Source organism: Lycium ferocissimum, chromosome 5 (genome assembly GCF_029784015.1).
Source record: "Lycium ferocissimum isolate CSIRO_LF1 chromosome 5, AGI_CSIRO_Lferr_CH_V1, whole genome shotgun sequence".
NCBI classification, from domain to species: Eukaryota; Viridiplantae; Streptophyta; class Magnoliopsida; order Solanales; family Solanaceae; genus Lycium; species Lycium ferocissimum.
The window spans coordinates 54,615,390-54,628,160 of record NC_081346.1 but is presented as its reverse complement, the minus strand read 5'-3'; positions in this window follow the sequence as shown (position 1 = coordinate 54,628,160).

The window sequence follows — 12,771 nt, the reverse complement described above, 5'->3', positions numbered from 1 at the left end:
ATCCCAAATTGAAGTATTATAAAGGTGTGCAGTTCCCAAAAGAAAAGTCACCATTTGAAGTCTCGGCAGATGGGGTTCTCAGGTACCAGAATAGGTTATGTGTTCCGGATATTGCGGGACTTCGTCGTCAGATTCTGGAAGAAGCTCATTATTCTCGGTATTCTATTCATCCAGGAACGACAAAAATGTACCATGATCTCAAGATGATGTATTGGTGGGATGGTATGAAAAGAGATATAGCCGAATTTGCAGCCCAATGTCCAAATTGCCAGCGAGTGAAGATAGAACATCAAAAGCCAGGAGGATTATTGCAAGCGATGGAAATTCCTACGTGGAAATGGGAAGTGATCAATATGGATTTTATTATAGGATTGCCCCATTCCCGAGGCAAGTATGATTCTATATGGGTGATTGTGGATAGATTGACAAAAGCAGCTCACTTTCTTCTAGTCAGAACTACATACTCAGCAGAAGACTATGCGAGGCTGTATATCAAGGAAATTGTGAGACTTCATGGTATTCCGATATCTATTATTTCAGACAGAGGAGCACAGTTTACAGCTAAATTCTGAAAATCCTTCCAAGAAGGTCTAGGTACTCAAGTAAGGCTTAGTACAGCATTTCATCCATAAACCGACGTGACAAGCCGAGCGTACCATACAGTACCTTGGAAGATATGTCGAGGGTACGTGTTTTAGATTTTGGTGGTAGTTGGGATGACCACTTACCCCTAATTGAATTCGCCTATAACAATAGTTACCATTCCAGTATCCAAATAGCTCCGTATGAAGCTTTGTATGGAAGGAAGTGTAGATCCCCGATTGGATGGTTTGATATAGGAGAAGTACAGTTAATAGGCCCCGAGTTGATTCAACAAGCAGTAGAAAAAGTCAAGATGATCCGAGATCGATTGTTGACGGCTCAAAGTCGCCAAAAGTCTTATGCGGATAACCGCCGACGAGATTTAGAATTTCAAGTCGATGATTGGGTGTTCTTGAAAGTATCACCAATGAAAGGGGTGATGAGATTTGTTAAGAAAGGGAAGTTGAGTCCTCGAGATATTGGACCTTATAAGATCATCCGCAAAGTGGGCCAAGTAGCGTATGAATTAGACTTGCCTTCAGAGCTTGAATTAGTTCATCCAGTATTCCATGTTTCAATGCTCCGTAAGTGTGTCGAAGATCCCACGAAAGATTGTCCGCCGATAATGTTCGCATTACTTTAAAAGCTAGCCTATGAAGAAGTGCCTGGCCATATTAGATAGGCAAGGGCACGAAGGCTTCGGAACAAGGAAATAGCTTCAGTTAAAGTCTTATGGCGAAATAATAATCGGGAAGAGATGACTTGGGAAGCGGAAGAGAAGATGAAATCCACATATCCGCATTTGTTTCAGCCCCTGGAAGAGATCTATGACGAGACGTCGAAATGAAAAGGTATGTATACTTTTCTTTTTTATGTATACGGGTCGCGAGGCCAATTTATATTGCTATTGTGTTATGCCCCGTGAGGCAATATATTATGGGTTGTTGCGGACAGATGATAGTGCCATATTATAGGGGAAACTCTGGCAAAATTTTTCTAGAATTCCCGATGACTTAACATTCGAGGACGAATGTTCCAAAAGGGGGGAAGAATGTTACACCTTGGAAATTCTCCCTTAGCGTACAGTGAATAGACTAACGAGGGGTATGACGTATACGAGGTTTGGACAAGTAAGAAATAGTATGTGATGGTCCTAATTAAGATTTCCAAAGACATTCGAGTTAGTAAAGGAAAGTTGTTAAGGAAAGCAAGCCATATGTTGAGTATCGGATAAGAATTTCGAGTATTGAGTTAATGATGTTTTAATGACACCTTGAGGAAGGGTTATAACATCCCTTAGATTGGTATTGAGGTGTTAAACAAGTGTTAAGAAGGTCCCATAAGGATCGGAGATCAAACGAGTCGACGAAACGATTCTCAGAAAACTGGACAAACCTACGGCCAGACATACTGGCCGTATAAAAAGTATGGACCGTATATCCAACCGTAGATCCAGCCCAGAATATCATATTTCACTGGACCAGATCTACGGCAAGACATACGGCCCGTAGAAAACATACGGACCGTATGTTGGTCCGTATATCTTGGTCGGGGCTGAACTTGAATTTATATAAGGGACCTCTTCTTATTTCATTTTCATTTCATACTTCACCTCCACACTTCAAGAGACCTCTAGAACATTCCAAACACTTCAATCACAAGAAAACAATAGAAATCAAAGATCAACAACAAAATTGAGGAGAATCAAGTGTATGAAACCCATTAAAAGTCATTCAAATCAAGGAAACCCAAGAGAGGAAATATGGTTTTGGTGCAAAAGTGTAATATCATCCAAGGCTTGTTCCCCCATCCTCTAAGGTAAGTTCCATGACCTTCTCATGTTGTTTGAAGTATTGATAGGTTGAAATGCTCGGATTGTAAAAGAGTATGGAAAGTGGGTCATAAATGTGTGAAAAGTGCCATTAGTGAGTAGTAGTTGAATTGAATCATGAAAATGGATATGTTAAGATTATGAATACGTTATAAATGACATTTAGATCATGGGATGAGTATTGTATGAGAAAGAACGTGATAATGGACTTTGGTCATGGTTATGGAAAATTGTAGTGAAATTATGAATTGTGGGCAATGTAATTAGATGATGCCTATTGTTTACGATATTGTGATTGTTGTTATGAATGTTGGGAGTTGATATGGAATATGGAGGAAAGTAGTATAAACAAAGGAAATGCTGCCCAAATTTCTCTAGCTTTAGTAAGTACGTTTTCATGATTGTTTAGCTAATGACGACATGAATTCCCTTAAAGGTATAAACAAGTGCATTAAAGAGAGAACGAGCAAGCGGTAGAATAGTTAAACGACAAAGGTATGTGAGGCTAGTCCTTTCTTTCTAAGGCATGAGTCCTATGGCATGAATCTCCTCTTTCTTATGATTGTTCCATCTTCAAGAAGACTATGAGCCCTTGTTCATAAATAGCAACACGAAATAAGAGATATGCTACGATTATGATAATGATAATGATGAGCTAAGTCTAAAGATGCTATAGTCTATGATATGATGTTTCGATTAAGCTAATGAAGCTATCCATAGCCATTGATGTTGATCATTATATACACTCACCTTATGCTTGTTCCTTCAAGGTGAGGCAGGTTACTTATGAATGTTCCATAATGAAGTCGGGGGTCCACGACCTTACGTCACCCCGGTAGAGTATGATTATCTATGAGTCTCTATGCATGTATGATGATGAGTTATGATAAGTATCTTATGATAAGCATATTATGATGAGCACATGATGATATTACACCGTGCCTATTTGGCCGAGCAAATCGCCATATGTAGGCAGTTTATACACCATGTGGCCGATGGTACGTGGGCGTACACCACTAGTGGGCGGCATGAAATGATACCCTGGGACGCGGGAGGCCCGGACGCAAAGCTAATGCTAATGCTAATGTTATTGATTATCACACCGTACCTACATGGTCGGGCAGCCTTATACATTTATGCATATATGATATGATGATGAGTATGAAAGTAAGCCAGCATGTATGATTTCCTTTATGATTCGATGCAAGTCGCGTATTGCTCTTCATTGATGCCTCCTTATTTCATTGATGTCTTATTATTGTTTATGCCTTACATACTCAGTACAATATTCGCACTGACGTCCTTTTCTTCGAACGCTGTGTTCATGTCCACGGGTAGACGGGGAGGTGATCCGTACTCATAGAGCTAGGGTGGATTTCGAGAGCACTCCATTTTCCGGAGGTGCCATTGATTATTCTTTTGGTACATACATGTAGATATTCATGATTGGGCACGACGGGGTCCTGTCCCGTCCATATGTCTAGTACTCTAGTAGAGGATCGTAGATACGCAGTGTGGGTAGTATGGTCTCATGGCTTTTATGTATATGCATGTGTATATATATATGTATATTTTGATAGCCGAAGGGCTTATGTTTACAAAAGTAAATGTGTTGCAAATGATGATAGTTTTATATGATTATGAGCATACAGTGTGAATGAGCAGATGAGTAGTAGAAGCGGTGTTCGGTGATTAGCCCCGGATACCCGTCATGGCCTGTAGCTCGGGTCGTGACACAAGAGGAGCATACTATACAGACACTTGAGGATATATTGAGAGCTTGTGTGATTGAATTCCAAGGTAGCTGGGATGATCATTTGCCTCTTATCGAGTTTGCCTGTAACAACAGTTACCATTCCAGTATTGTAACACTCCGTAAATCCGAGTCAAGTGTGAAAGTGTCTGGGATAATTAGACTTCACTGTTTTGGGTTAAATGTAAAATAAGGCCAAGAAATACGGCCCGTATTTTGAAATACGGTCCGTATACCTTGGGCGTATTCCACCCACCATCTTAGGTGGCTCACTGTTTTGATATCATAAAATACGGCCAGAGTTTACTGCCCATATTTTGAAATACGGTCCGTATTTCTGGACGTATTTCACCTGTTCCCTAAGACTGCTCACTGTTTTCATTATTGTTAAATACGACCACAGTTTACGGCCCATATTTTGAAATACGGTCCGTAAACTCTGAACGTATTTCACCAGCCGCTAGCTGTGTATATAAATAGCGGGATTCAGTTAATTTTATGAATTATTCTCATTCTCATAAACCCTAAGGACGAAAATCTTTTCTCCACGTCTCCTAACATAAAAGTAAGAACATCTTTAACATTACTAATCAATCCTAGCATTAAACCCATGACTTTTAACGTGGTTCTTGAATGAAAAACCTGGGGTTTGCAAGGTAATCCTTCTCAAGGTGATTCAAGCTAGGGTTTTGGGGTGTTCTTCGTTATAAAAGTAAATTGTTGAATTACATAAGGCTCAATTCAAGTACGTCTCTCTTTTAAAAACCTTATTATGGATATATGTCTTCTTCTCAAAAGTTCTTTATTGAATAAAAAGGTGAACTTCTTATACAAAACCCTAATTTTTGTTTTGATGGTGGTTGGTGTGTGTGAGGGGACAAGCCCACTTTAAACCTTGATTGTATTATCCTCTACATACGTATATGAAATCATAATCGTTTTCTTCCCTAAGAGATGATCAATAATGATGGCCAATTGTTGGTACTAATGTTTTATAATGAACTATGACAATGGAATCTTGTTTAAAGAAGTGGAAACATTTTCAAGGTTATCTATGAAATTATGGATCTTTGTAATGTCACATTGAGCCTTAATATTAATTGATGGTGTGACATACTTTGAGACAAATTGTGAATCGGCTTCTATGCTATGAACTTTGTTCTTGTGTTTGGCCTAGCTACTCGGGAGGAAGGGTAGCCACCTATTGCCTAGCCATTCGGGAGGAAGAGTGGCCACTACCGGGTTCGCTACCTGGAGTGCGGTTAATGCCTAGCTATTCAGGAGGAAGGATAGCCACCGAGAATTCCATATTCCGGTGTGGTGCGCTGTGACAAGGGAACCTCTACGGTCACCCTTTCGATGTGCTTGATTCTTGGGCCTATATTGGCATGTGTGGTATTCTTATTTTATCATGGAATTGTTGCGGTTAATTATGATCAATTGAAAGGCATATTTGAAGTTGTACCTTGACAAGAGGCCTTATAATCGGTTTTGATAATTCTTATTGAGATACACAAACTAAATAACTGTTCTTACATTGGTTTCACATGATTTTCAGGACTGATTTCTTTATGTATTATTGTACTTTATTTTCATATTACTTGTTGTCCCCGAGGCACTCACTGAGTACGAAGTACTCAGGCATACCATTGTTGTTTTTTATGGTATGTTAGGTAACGGTGAAGAGCAGGTTCTTGATACTCCGGGCGTTTAGAAAGGACTTGCGGTTGCTGCTGATTTGGTGAGCCCCTACATTCATTCGTGGGACACCCTATTTACTTAATATCATTTATTTATATTAGTTTTCGGGCTGCGTCCTGATGAGTTAGATATTTATTCCTTATTCTTAGAAGCTCCTTAGTATACATTCGAACGTGGGTAGAAGAAGAGTTATTGTGTTTAACTCTTTCAGGCTCACTATCATGTTTTGGTTGAATTATTTATATTATAAAGACTTCCGCTGATTTAATTCATATATTCATGATTTGTTACATTTATTTTATAAACTGTTGGAGGCGAATATTGAACCTGGCGGGTTCAAGTGTTATTACGGTGTCGTTTAGGTTCTTCCGATGTTGTTCATGATGTCACATGCCGGTCACGTCTAGGGTGGATTTTGGGACGTGACAAGCTTTCATTGAACATCACTCCGACTTTAGAGCTTTTTGGGAGAATTCAAGGTTGTTCTTCATAGAAACCCATTGGTAAGTCCTTTCACCTTCCTTTCCATTCCATGTTTCATTAAACACCTTAGGGATCCATTATTCATGCTAGTTTCATTAAGAGCTTGAGGATTAAAAGAGCGTTCAATGGGCTCTTTGTTCTAGGCTATTAAATTTTGAATTATTGATTGGGTTAGCTTCATTAAGCATGGAATTGATTATTAGAAACTATTATTGCATGATTCCTTCCTAATTAGTGGCTAATTTATGGAGTTGGAAGTTAAGGTTCATACCCAAATTTTGGTTTTTGCCTAGATTCGGATTTTAAGTGATTTGTTAGTTGTTCTAGCTTATAATTGATGGGAATTGATCACTTAGAACATTAATTTCATGTTGAGACCTATAGATTCCTAATTCATCTTTTTAGTTCATAAACCCCATTCCATAGGTTGGGATTTCGGTATTGAATAGTAGTAAGGTTGAATGATGTTTCTTTTTTACTCTAATTCCATAATTTGGATGTGATTAGACTTTCATTATCTCAAGGCTCAAAGGAAGGTTACGGTTTACCTTATGGTGAGACTTTGATTAGCGAAGCGTATGTTTAAATGATATTATCGGAGAATGCATGTAAACCTTCGAGTATGAAGTTGGGTTGGATATTATCTTAGGTTAGGCCTTCTTGTATGAATTGGGGGTGGGGGTGCTGCTAGCCACCCTATTGCGTTATTGACTTATCTTGTTCTATTTACTTATTGGCTCGTTGCCACGTTGACACATCGGATATTGGTGGTTAGTGATATATCATGACTATGATATTGTGGTACTCTACTTGATTTGATATTGAGATGAAAATTGTGATCCATTGTGGCTTATTGTGTAGCCTTATTATTAATATTACTGGTGTGCCATGTGTGGTACTGTTTGGGATGGAATTGGTTATTGATATTACATTGCATTTTATTCATACTCATTTCCATGATACATTGATATTACATTGTTGTGGTACCAAGGATGGAAAGTGAAAAGGAAATACAGATTCTATTGAAACACACTATATATTGAGTCATCTCTGGGATGTGTGCGGAATGACTGATACGAAGCGTATAGGTGCGAAGTAGTCATCTCTAGGTTGTGTGCGAAGTGACTGGTACATGGACTTAGCGGGTCCCTCATGGGTTGTGCTGCCGAGATGTGATGTTCCATCGGTCGGAGTGCATGTGTAAGGTGCATATGCATTGCATTCATCATTCATACATTATTGCATTGCATTGCACCACTTGGTTTTCTATGATATGGTTGTGATATGATTGTGATATACTGGTTCGTAATAGTTATACTGAGACTTGGCACATTCGGGTTTAGATACTATAACATAGGTGATTACTTGTTGTGATATAATTGTGATATACTGGTTCGGAATGGTTAGATTGATACTTGGTATAGTTGGGTTTAGATGCTATAACATAGGTAATGACTTGTACTTTGGTTATGGATTCGTGTCGACTTGTACCTTGTTGTTTTACGTGTTTATCTTGCTTTATTGTCTTTATATACGTTAGCTAGTCTTAGTCGGCCTATGATACCTACCAATACTTGTTGTTTGTATTGACCTAAACTTGCTTCATTCTTTATGAATGCAGAGTACAGGTTGGATCTACTTCTACTCCTCGTGGCTGATATTCGAGGATTGCTTATTCGAGTCTCTTCAGGGTGAGCATGAGGACGTTCGCTGCCCGAAGACTCTTCCTATTACTATGTCTTATTTCTATTTCGATACATATTTTGAGACTACTTATGTAATATTATTCAGACTTGTAGTATTTTGTTTAGATGCTCTTGTATGACCAGACCAAATACTGGGGTGGATTTTATTTACTTCCGCACTTATTTATATTATATTTGTGGGACTTACGTTATTTTACTTTCTTCCGCTATTTTCTATCATTTGAGAATATTGGGTTAACGGTTCACCAACCGAGGTGGGAAAAGTAGGTGCCCCCACGACTTAGTAAAATTGGGTCGTGACATAAGCGCTGCTAAAGGTATGGCAAAGCACTTACTATTCCCAAAATTGATGGAGGAAGCGAAATTTTAATCAAAGTATTTGGTGAGAAATCACGTACAAAAGAGATGAAACTACAGCGAAACAAATATGGCGTAAGTGTATAGTTTGAACGGACAACTTCTTTTGAAGGTAGAAGGGAAAAAACATCTTTTTAAGACGATTTTAACAATACATTGGATATATGTGAAAAAAAAAAGACTTTTATGCAACATGACCAAAAAGGACCCTTAGTTACATGTTTTAAAGATACATTCAGCTAATTACCAAATATAACAACACTATCCAAAATATAATAATTTAGGTAAATAGTGGGTTCCTTGATTTTAGGTTCATACTTGGTGTCTCTATACTACCTAACCCTAATCTTTATCTCCCAAGTACTTCAGCCATTGACCTATTTCCCACTCCACCTCCGGTTAGGCCTGGGCATAAAATACTGAAACACGAATTACCAAACTTAATAAAAAAAATTGATAATTCGGTATTCGAGAGTAAATTTTATTTTAATTGTGGTAAGGTCTACGTACACCCTACCCTCCCGAGACCCCATTTTGTGGTATTTCACTGGGTATGTTGTTATTATTCGGGTTCAGTAGGAGATATTAATACCATTTGGTATTCACCGCATACCAAATTATTTATTGAATAAAGGTCCACCCCTAGTTATAACTCATATATCTAACATGCACATTAATAGTAAACTCAGAGAGTCCTTAGTTCCTATTAGCTATGAACGACTGTATTTCGTATCTAACTCTGAGTATCTGGGTGACGCAAAACAAAGTAGCTATTTTATGAACTTTGTAGGCCTATTGAAACTCTCCCCATTCTTGTCATTAGAAATGGGAGGGATACGTGTATCTCATCATCTAAAGTAGTTGTTGAAGATGTCATTCACTTGAAAGCCGGATATGAAGTCCCTACTGATAGGCTATACATAAATCATTATTCCCTAAAAATTGATAAATCAATCATGACAAGGAAAAATTACCTTGTGGACGTTAACAATAGCAGCAACTTGTTCTTGGTATCCGGTAGCAAGATCTTGAAGGGGTAATGGTTGAATGCTTGTCACGACAATCCGAATGAATAAAACTTTGGCAAAAATCATAAGTCCAACTTATATCACTCATGATCATAAATCACTTTTATAAAGGAAACTGCACAAACTGACCTCGCGTATAACAAAGGTTGGTAAAAAAAAAACAATTAGAGGAGTAGTATTAAATTTATAATACAACCGACTCAAACTTCAATAAAGTATAACGAATACTGAAGTTTGATTTACCAATTATCGAACCAAACTCTTTCGGTTCGATATTTGGTATCCAGTTTTAATTATTGATTACCAAATTACCGAACTCGAACTTTTGAAATACCGAACGCCGACCCCTAGCTCCGATTGCTATCGTAACTCCAGCCACCACCATAATGCTAGTGACATGTCCGCTACTCCATCTCTTCCTCCTTTTGCAGTGTCGAAGAAAATCACTATCAGTTTTTTGCCTTCTAACGCACCTGAAAATAACTTGCCTTCAAACTCCACTGAAAGTTCAGTTGAGCAATCTTTCTCCAACAAAATTGATCCGCTGAAATAGATCTGAATAGATCTATCTCTGAAAAAACACTTACTCTTATTCTTCTTCTTCTTTCTTTTTGTATAAAAGCGATTTTTGTATTGTTATGGTTGAAAGGGTGGTGGTTGTGATGGTTTGTGGTGGTTCTTTAAAGGTGGAACGAATGTATGGCTGGTGTATATCTAATGTATAATGGTGTCTGTTATTATACGTTCTTTATGTCACACTGTACATACAATGACATACAAGTACATACAATGAAATACAAGTGTGTATATTACTGTATATTATGTGTATGTCACTTGTATGTCTTGTGTAAGTCAAGGTATATAAGTATAGTCATGTGTATTCAGGTGTATATATTGACATACAAGATATACATAGAGATCTAGAATAAATTTTGGAATCCATGAAAGAGAACTTCAACAAAGAACTTCGATGAAGGAAAAAATAACGTACAGAGTTGACGGGTGGGATAGGGACGACGTCGAGAAAAGAAAAAAAATATAGGAGAGAAGCTCTGATAATTTTTCGGCAGAGCAGTGGCGATCCTCGGCAGAGCAGTGGCGATCCTCGGCGGGCGTATGAGATGGGGACAATGACAACTAGGGTTTTTGAGAAAGAGAAGACAAAACTCCTAATTTTGTGGGATTTATTAGAAGTTGTATATGTTTTGTAACATTATTGTTACTAATTTTTGAAAGTTGAATAATATTGCTGGTTATACTAATTATGAATTTATTTTCATCCATGAACAAAATTGGCTTATAAATCGAGTTAAGTTCACAACTGGCCTCCATAAAGGGTGGTCTTGATTTTTTGGCCCCGCTTAACAAAATTTGTAAACAAGTTCTGCTTCAGAAAATTAGCTTGGCAATGTTTTTGTTGTCCATCAGGCATAAGCTGTGGACATAAATTAGTTTTACCTATAAGGCAGAAGTTTGAGATATTTCAAGAAGCTCAATTGACAACAAATTATCCTTTATAACAAAAGCTAGAATTTTTGCCTAGTGGGCAACAAAAGTTCATCCCAGCAACTTTTTTCAAGTTAAGGTCATTTTTCAAAATTTTATTAAAGGGAGACAAAAATGCATGAGAGGACACTTTTGGGGACACTACACATCATTTCCTGAAAATTTGCATATACATACGATTCCTGGCCCAATAAAAATAAAGCCCAGTATTTCAATGATTTCAAACGTAGTATTAGGTCTCATTTGTTTGCATTTAATGGAGGTCTGAATCATTCAGACCTTAGGTCATTAAGTGCATTTGTTTACATTAAGATCTAAGCACTTATTTGATCTGAATAGGTCTTAATCATTAAGATCTTGAACGAAGTCTTAATATCATTAAGAGGTATTTTGTATGTATAATTTTTACCTCCGGCTCCACCCCTCCCCCCACTCCCACCACCAACACCACCTCAACCTCCCACCACCTACCCACCCCACAAACCCACCCACTACCACCACCCGCCCCTACCCGTCACCACCACCCAACCCCCACCCCATTCACCACCCCACTATACCCTCACCACCTACTTACTTTGCCCCCAACCACACCCTCACCACCCCCCACCCCCAACCACACTCTCACCACCAACCTCACAACCCTTCTACCACGACCCACTCCCACATAACAACACCTCACCCCACCCCACCCCACCCCCCCCTCCCGTCACGACCTAAATCAAGGGTCATGTAGGCACGCACACTTACCCTTATGGTGGGCGAATCCTTCCCAAAATCAACACTTTTTTTAAGAAACAAATGTCGAATTAAAATAAGTGAACACAATTCAACAGTTTAAGTATTATTAAATTCCCAAAACCTGGTCTAGACTCATACAAGAGCTTCTAAGAGATATATAATTTGAAGTACAAATAAAGACTCAAGACTGGATACAACAGAAACCTGTCTAAGGATAAGAAGTAAACAGAAATCTAAAAAGAGACTCTGGGCTATAGGATCCTCTAATAGCTCACCTAAACGCCTCTGATGAATGCCTCGAATCTATCATGAGACTCCAAACACGACTTAGAAACAACTTTACACTCCTCGTGCAAGAGTAGTATGAGCACGACACAAGGCTCGTAGGTATCATAGCCGACAACTATTAGCTAACGCATATAAATGTATAGAAATCAACAAGTAGCACAGATAAGCAATCAAGTACAGTCACTAAGCATGTTCAGATAATGTTCACAACAATAATAAGCACAGTAAGTCTCAATGTTCTCTTGTCATAGCCTAGGTGCAAGCTTCTAATCCACAAGTTTTCCAAGTCTCAATTATTCACTTAACAAATAGGCAACAACTCAAATAAATCACCAATAAAGAAGTCCATAAGGTAATATTTGATGCAATGATATGAAATACAATACAAATGGGATGCAATTCAATGCAATGTTATGCAATGCACTGGCAACTTTTTATACCGTACACACATACTAAGGATAGAAACCTCCACGTCTCAGTAGCCATGACCCGTGGCGGACCCCCGAATTCCATGTACACCCTCATCCTGGCAAGAAACCTCGGGCAGTGAGTACTCAAACCGCTCCGGTAAAGACCTCAGATCACAGTTTCTATATTACTTTCATCATCAATGCCATATTTCTTTATCATCATTACCACTTATCGTATAGTCTACATTGTTTCCATTGTAACCAATCATGCATGTAGATGGATGATATGTCAATGCATGGAAATCAAATTCAACAGTGAATCATATCAAGATATCATATGTGACTTGTCATAAAGTACACATCATAATTTCAAGCCATTTTTTATCCT